Below are 8,463 nucleotides of genomic sequence, written 5' to 3'. Positions count from 1 at the left end.
TTCTACAAATTTAATTTTGCTAAACGCCAGATACTTCTATTCGTTCTACGGAGCGTGACCTGAACGCACGCACACACACACACACACACACACACACAAACGCACACACACATAGAGAGAAAGGGAGAGAGAGGGGGAAAAGAGCTTTTGTCACCTGCACCAACAGTCCTACAGTCCCCAAGACTTCTACCCTATTTAAAAGCCTGTAGACAGGGATTAAAACGTTAGAGTGCCACCATCACTTCCGCGTACCTAGTTGCCGCCTGTTGCACCTGCTCAGGGTTCCCGGGCCAAGAGTACCCAGAAACCACCTGGCAAGGGCTCCTCTACGGACGAATTGGCCCTCGCCTGCTGCACATACGAGATGAAACACCAACAACAGCAACTACACGCCCGTTCCCTCTCCAAACCCCCAACAAAATGACGCACATTACGAACTTTGTTATGACTAAGTGTGATTGATTTTATGCAGCGCAGGAACCGTGGTCCGATCCCTCAATTGCACAATATCCCATTCTTAAAAAGAACAACACCATTGAGTTATGTCTCACTATTGATTCAATGTTTATTACAAGGTGTTATTGCCACCTAAAATTCAACCTCTCTAGGGCATCTTGCCTACACCTGCTGTCTGCACGGCTTCTTGCAACCTGCTCGTCAACCCCACCTGCACAAACAACCCGACCACAACCTATTCCTATAGAAGGTGCCGCACAGAGATTTTGCATCTACAATCCTCCCGCTAAACACTGTTTACGTCACTTCCAAGAACTCGCTCCTCCGATTTAGTCTCTCTTCTCAGAACTTTCCTCACCTCCGCCTTCCTCCTTTCCCAGCTGTTCCCACTACTACTACTCCTCTTTCTCCTGTTCCCACTCCTCCTCTTGTTCCCACTCCTCCTCCTCCTTTTCCTCCATTCACCACTATTCCTCCTCCTCCTTTTCCTCCTGTTCCCAATATTCCGCCTCCTCCTTGTCTTCCTGTTCCCACTACTCCGCCTCCTCTTCTCTTCCTTTTCCTCTTGTTCCCACTACTCCTCCCATTTCTCCTCCTCCTCCTTTTCCTCCTGTTCCCAATATTCCGTCTCCTCCTTGTCTTCATCCTGTTCCCACTACTCCTCTTCCTCCTCCGCCTCCTTTCCCCCTGTTCCCATTCTTCCATCTCCTTTTCCTCCTGTTCCCATTACTCCTCCTCCTCCTCCTTTTCCTCGTTTCCACTATTCCTCTTCCTCCTCCTCCTCCTCCTCCTCCTCTTCCGTTTCCCCGTGCTCCCATACTCCTTTACCTCACTCTATTTATCTTCTTCCTCCTTTGCTCTTCTATCCTATTCCTCCAGCTCTTAATCCTCCTTCCTCTAGTCTTCTTCTTCTTCCTCTTCACTTTTTTTCCCTCCTCTTCCACATCAACTTACCCTTCGCCTTCGTGTACTTAAGATATCTCCACTTTATCTAGCCAGACCAATCTGTTCCAGGTAATCCTTCTTACCCGAATGCCCTTATCTTCCTTCCACCACACCCGCCACGCGCATCCTGTCTGCCACAAACACTTCCATCTTACAGTATTCCACTCCTTTATCTTCCTCGTACATACCAACACCATGCAATACGCTAATGGCGTTATCGGAAGCGTGTCGGTCTCGCATTCGCTTAGTTGTGGGTTCGAGTCCCTTACTTCTCTCCGATTCCCAGTAGTGATTGTTACCTGCCACAGCAGTCCATGTGCATAGGGCAAAGGTGACGGCTTCGGCCGCAGCTACGCGACTCCTAGCGTAGGATACTCACCACCTCCCCCCCTCCCCAATCACCTTAGATGCGGCCTGGCCGCCTTTGTACAATAGGCTCAGACAGCCAAGGTAAATGTCGGTCACGGGAAGAGACTGACGGTGGTATTCTTAAAGAAAAATCTTTCCCTTCCAAGGATTTACATAAGATTTATATGGGGAAAGATTTATATAAGGAAAGATTTTTTTTAAGAATACTACCGTAAGATTCTTATGGTGGTATTCTTAAAAAAAAATCCCTTCAAAGGATTTATAAATCTTTATATAAGGAAAGATTTATGTAAGGAAATAATTTTTTTAAGAATACTACCGTAAAATTCTTACGGTGGTATTCTTAAAAAAAAAAAAAAAAAAACTTTCCCTTCCAAGGATTTATATAAGATTTATATAAGGAAATAATTTTTTTAAGAATAATACCGTAAGATACAAGTGTTTCATAGCAGTATACTCACAGGGACTTGCTAATGTGACGGGTATTTTTCTGACAACCCTCACAGTAAACTTGGTGAACTTGGGTTTACTGCCGTGTATAAGAGATCTCCATCACAAACACATTCAAAATAAACTGTTGTACCTTTGACAAAATCTGTGTCAGGAACTTGAGAAAATGTTAAACAGCGTGAATGTCACCGAACCAGAAACCTTTGAGAAAAACATTTCGTCCACATCTTACAGAAATAAAGACGAATTCTTCCAATCTCCACAGGATATATTGCACTTCATTCTCGAATAACGCCCTGGAATAAAACAATATATATATTTTCACTGGATGAGGTTACAGAGTATACACAGAAGGCCTATATTCACTGCTAAATTACAAATATTACTGGAAAAAAACATTAAAATAATGTGTTAATATTAAGGCCTACGTTCTCTATTTTCAAAAAATTACATCGATTCGCCATCTTATATCAATGTATATTAAAACATTTATTTTCTTTGCAGATTTGGCTAAAACCGATTACTTCAGCAAAGACAAAAGTATAAACTACAACAAGACAGACCAATTTGAAAACAACGACTTGACAGGACCATGGAATAACCTGCGTAGAAAAGTTATCAAAAACCATTTCACGTGACAAAAACTTCTCTTCCCTAAATCGCCTTCACCACTTCCGTCTCTACCGACTGGCCATTTGTCCTGTGACCCAAAAATTTATCCTGAAAAAAAAATAAAAAAAATAAATAAATAAATAAATAAATAATAACACACAACATCTAGACATCAAGTATTCTTACAAAGTTCCTGTAACGATGACTCCGCAATACGACAAAAGGCGCGGAGCTCGTCGTTGGCCCTTTGCCTAAACTTCCCAACCGATCGTCTCTTTCTGAGAACGGTCCTTACATCACAGGTAAGCCTCTACCCTGAATTTCCCCCTTTCTGTTGACGTCACTACCCCTTCATATGGTCACCACATATCTTACCTTCTTTCTTCTTTGTCTGATCATATGCAAAAATTACCAGGAAAATTAACATTAAATATTAATGATAATAATAATAATATAATAATAACAATAATAATAATAACAATAATAACAACAATAATAATAATAATAATAATAATAATCGTAATAATAATAATAATAATAATAAATAATAATAATATCAATAATAATAATGATGATGATACTAATGATAGTAACAATAATATAGTAATAACATCAACAACAACAACAAATAGCAATTAGATAATAACAATAGTATCTACATGTACAAAACCCCTTTCCCCTTCATATGGAGGGTTGACCAAGTCAAGCCGCCAACACCCACGCAATAAACAAATCAATAAATCAAATGTTGGTAGAGAGAAAGGACTTCATCAGTACACTTCTGAAGAAACTGATGCCGTCTTCTTTTAGTTCGCGAACTGTATGAGATAAGAACATAAGAATGAAGGAGACTTCAAGAGACCATAAGGCCTACACTAGGCAGAGCTCCGTATCCATCACCACCTGTCATCCCCATCCGTAAAGCTGTCTAATCGTTTCTTAAAACAACTGATAGTTTCAGCGCTTACTACATGGTTACTAAGTCTATTCCATTCGTCAACCACCCTATTAGTAAACCAATTCTTGCCTATTTCCTTCTTAAATCTAAATTTGTCCACTTTAAATCCATTACTGCGAGTCCTGCCCTGTTGTTTTAATATGATGACCTTGTTTGCATCACGCTTGTTGAAGCCCATAATGAGAGTAAGAAATAAAAATAAAGATAAATAAATAAATAAAATAACAGTCCACAGCTTTCTGTGGCCTCAAAGGTTAGGTCTCGTTTCCTACGGATCGGAAGCAAATAACCAAGTTCATAAGAAGAGTAAACGGACAGAAATATAAGATGAGAGAATACGAGGGACAGAAAAATAGTGAGAAAATTGAAGAAATGGATGCACACACACACACACACACACACACACACACACACACACACACACAGAGTGAGAGATAAAGAGAGATAGAGATAAAGAGAGATAAAGAATGTGAGAGATAAAGAGATAGAGAGATAAAGAGATAGAGATACAGAGATAAAGAGAGATAGAGATAAAGAGATAAAGAGAGATAAAGAGACAGAGAAAGATAAAGAGAGAGAGTGAGAGAGAGATAGAGGGAGAGAGAGAAAGAGAGAGAGATTCAATAGTAAGGTTATCACACTAACAAACAAATACGTCTTCTTAGAATCTATCTGCGGCCCGACGTCTCTCTTGCGCAGCGGCCAAATCAAGCTTCACTGTGGACTCTGTCAGAGTCCCGCAAATCATCTTCTCGTGGTGAACAAGAGGCCGATTCTAAGAATTAGTAAATCCTATTTATTCTAGTTGCTTTATGATTTACGTTTTGTTTATTCTTATTTTATTCATTTATTTTTGTGATGTGGCCTTGAGGTCCATGGCGTTGGGATTTTGTTCTTCAATAATACGACTTCGTGAAACGATACAGAAGACTGGTAATTTCTAAGCGAACTTAAAAAAAAAGGAAGAGAGAGAGAGAGAGAGAGAGAGAGAGAGAGAGAGAGAGAGAGAGAGAGAGAGAGAGAGAGAGAGAGAGAGAGAGAGAGAGAGAGAGACAGAGAGAGAGAGAGAGAGAACCAGAGGAAATTCCATGCATTGAGGTAAGTGCACTAGAAGTAACTCAATGTTAACATTCTTCCTAAAAGTTATTATGACAACGGCACAAGCAAAACCCGAGGTATACATCATCTCTGTTCCCAAACATCTGCAATTCCCTTCAAGCGAGCGCACGAACGACACACACACACACACACACACACACACACACACACACACACACACACACACACACACACAAGGTCCTTATTTACTAAATCACCACTTAGTTTAACTGATGCTCTTCGCTCCTTGCTCGCCTGCGTTGGAGCCACCTCAACCTTCTCGACCTTAAATCACCTCTTATTTCCCTCTCGATCTCGTGTGGCCACCTGCTGCTCCTCCTTGCCCCCCCCCACACCCTCACCCCCCCCCCCAACTTCCGGCTGCTTACACTCGACCACGCATCACCTGATCCTCGTCCTCGATTACTCACTCGTCTTCCGCTGTCCTCTTCCGGGTTTCTTTCAAGAGACGCACACATCTTGGCTGACAGTTCTTGGTGACAGTGAAAGTGGCGTGGGAGAGCGTGAAGTATGTGTGTGTGTGTGTGTGTGTGTGTGTGTGTGTGTGTGTGTGTGTGTGTGTGTGTGTGTGTGTGTGTGTGTGTGTGTGTGTGTGTGTGTGTGCGCGCGTATGTGTGTGTGTGTGCGTATGTGTGTGTGTGTGTGTGTGTGTGTGTGTGTGTGTGTGTGTGTGTGTGTGTGTGTGTGTGTGTGTGTGTGTGTGTGTGTGTGTGAGAGAGAGAGAGAGAGAGAGAGAGAGATAATGGTTGAGGGAGGGAGGGATGGAGGGAGAGAGAGAGAGAGAGAGAGAATGGGAGAGATAGAATGAGAGAGAGAGAGAGAGAGAGAGAGAATGGGAGAGATAGAATGAGAGAGAGAGAGAGAGAGAGAGAGAGAATGGGAGAAAGAGAGAGAGAGAGAGAGAGAGAGAGAGAGAGAGAGAGAGAGAGAGAGAGAGAGAGAGAGAGAGAGAGAGAGAGAGGGGGGGAGGAGAGAGAGCGAGAGAGACAGAGAGCGTATCATTGGCATTCCAAAACGTTGCATTTTTTCACATTAAATTCCACAGTCCACTCTCGACTTCAACAATAGATCTTGTCTATCTTGCTGTAGCAACTTAAAATGTTCGTGTTCAACCCTTTTCATGAACTCCGAAACCCTGATTGAGCGATGGGTAGCATTCCGGACTCAAATCGGGAGGCCCGGTTTCGAACCCCGGGGCATTCCAACCCCTCAGAGCAACGCCAGACAGTAGAGGCGAAGTATACCAGTATCGCATTTCAGCACTGGCATTTACTAATCGATCCAATCAAACTCATTACACTAATCTTACGTTCCATTCACAACCATTGTCATCTCAAGACATTCGAAACTTCACATGTACTTCATACCATCCATATAACCTTACCAAACAGGATTACATCACCGTGGTACGGTAGAGACGATGAATTGACTATTAAGAGATACGCCAGGATTCCTATTGTATAGCCAAAGGTTGAAGGCTCACTTTCACAATTTTGACACCGTTTGTGAATAAGTTGGCCCTTTTGTTCCATCCATCATGTTGCTGATTTATATCAGGAACATTACAGATGCAAGAGCTGAGACCTGTGGAACTCCACTACACACTTTCCAAATTGTTAACTCATTCTTCATTCATTCCAGGATGTTCTTTTCGAATCCTCCGATGAGGTACCATGTCAAAGCATTCTCCAGATCTAAATACACACATTCCACCCATCTCTTGCAATACATGAACCGTTCTTCAATAAAAACATATACACAGAACCTTACTTTTCTGAAAATGAACCGAATGTCATGACCCCCTTCCATTTCATCCAAATATTTCATACACAAGTCTTTCACAATATTTTTATACATTAGCTATCACGGTTGTCAATGACATTGACCTGAAATTTTGAGGATTCTCCCTATTCCATTCTTTATGAATACATACATATACCATACATATACCAAAGGTTTTTTCTTTCTTACAAGAGAAGTAGAAAAAAAAATTCAAACATAGGAATCACATTTGCTTTCATCTATTTTAGGTCGCTTTTCCTTCTTCTTGTAAACACAATCAGTTCAAGGATCTTGTATATCAAGTATTTTTTTGAGTTTTTTGAATATCTAATTGAAAATCACATCTGACACAGAGGCCCTTCTCATATCTAGGATTTCTAGTAATATATGACTTCTCGCACTTGCAAGACTTATCCCGTCACTGCGCACGTGTGTATGTGTGTGTGTGTGTGTGTGTGTGTGTGTGTGTGTGTGTGTGTGTGTGTGTGTGTGTGTGCGGGTGCGCGTGTGTGCGAGCGTTCGTGTGCATACAACTGTATATAACACACGCACGCACGCACACAAACTCACCCACAACCAAACAACTTTATTCATATACATATGTATGTATGTTATGTGTATGTATGTATGTATATTTATATATATATATATATATATATATATATATATATATATATATATATATATATATATATTCAGTCACTTCAATCTAGCCGACTCTCTCCCCTGAGCCCACGACCAAGCATAAGTACATTCAAATAGCTTCTCCTTCCCCTTCCCCTGCCTTCCCTGCTCTCCGTTCCTCGACCTCCATCCCTTGTCCCACTCCATCTCGAGATCCTTCAGGTTGACAGGAACGTCTGCCGGCGGGCACGTAAGGGAACCTCTTATCGCCCTCGTTGACCCAGCTTGACCTACTCCCCCACCCCCCACCGGCATCAGGAAGACCGGCTTTCTCATGCAGACTTCTCCGCATATCCTTGTAGGCAACACTTCCACCCTCTTTCCCTTTATCCTTATATTTTTTTCCTTGTATTGTTGATCGGAGTTTGATTTTTAACTGATGTCCTTTTTTCGTCTTCTTCTTACGGAGGTATCTTCCACTACCTTGATGACTATGTGAGTAGTTAACTCAATCCTTGCACAGGAGAAAGGTCGAGACCAATTTCCTCACCACATTAGTGGTCTGTATGGATTACATAACAAAGAATAGACTTTAAAATTTCAATAGACTTTATCCTAAGTGCCACCCACAAGGGATAATACATTGTTTTCTCTAAATAAAATATATGATTAAGCTAATTGTCGATGAAAGACTCGTAATCCTTGGGATAGCTTACAAGGCACAATAGAATGCTAAAGTGCTGAACTAACTTATGGTTTCTGATGTGCAACTGTAACTTATGCTGTCTAGTGTTCAATATATTTTGAAACTACTGTGAATAAACCTATCCCCGTAACAGGGTGTTCAAAATGTTTTCTTCCCATGAAGAATATCTGTATTATAATATATATATATACATATATATATATATATATATATATATATATATATATATATATATATATATTGTATGAAATTAAATTTTCGTAGACATAGAAACAGAAATATTTCTTCAGCTACACCGTATCACTCTCAAAACTGCTCTTCTTGTCACAAAACTTTTGGAACACCCTGTTCATCAAACTCTAGAAGACTCATACATTCTAGTCTTTGGAAACATAGGCTGTCGACGGTACACACCTGGTATACACCACCAATACATTATACC

This window comes from Oratosquilla oratoria, chromosome 1, assembly GCF_046742065.1.
Source record: "Oratosquilla oratoria isolate Oo_2021 chromosome 1, ASM4674206v1, whole genome shotgun sequence".
NCBI classification, from domain to species: Eukaryota; Metazoa; Arthropoda; class Malacostraca; order Stomatopoda; family Squillidae; genus Oratosquilla; species Oratosquilla oratoria.
Note: the sequence above shows the minus strand (reverse complement) of the source record.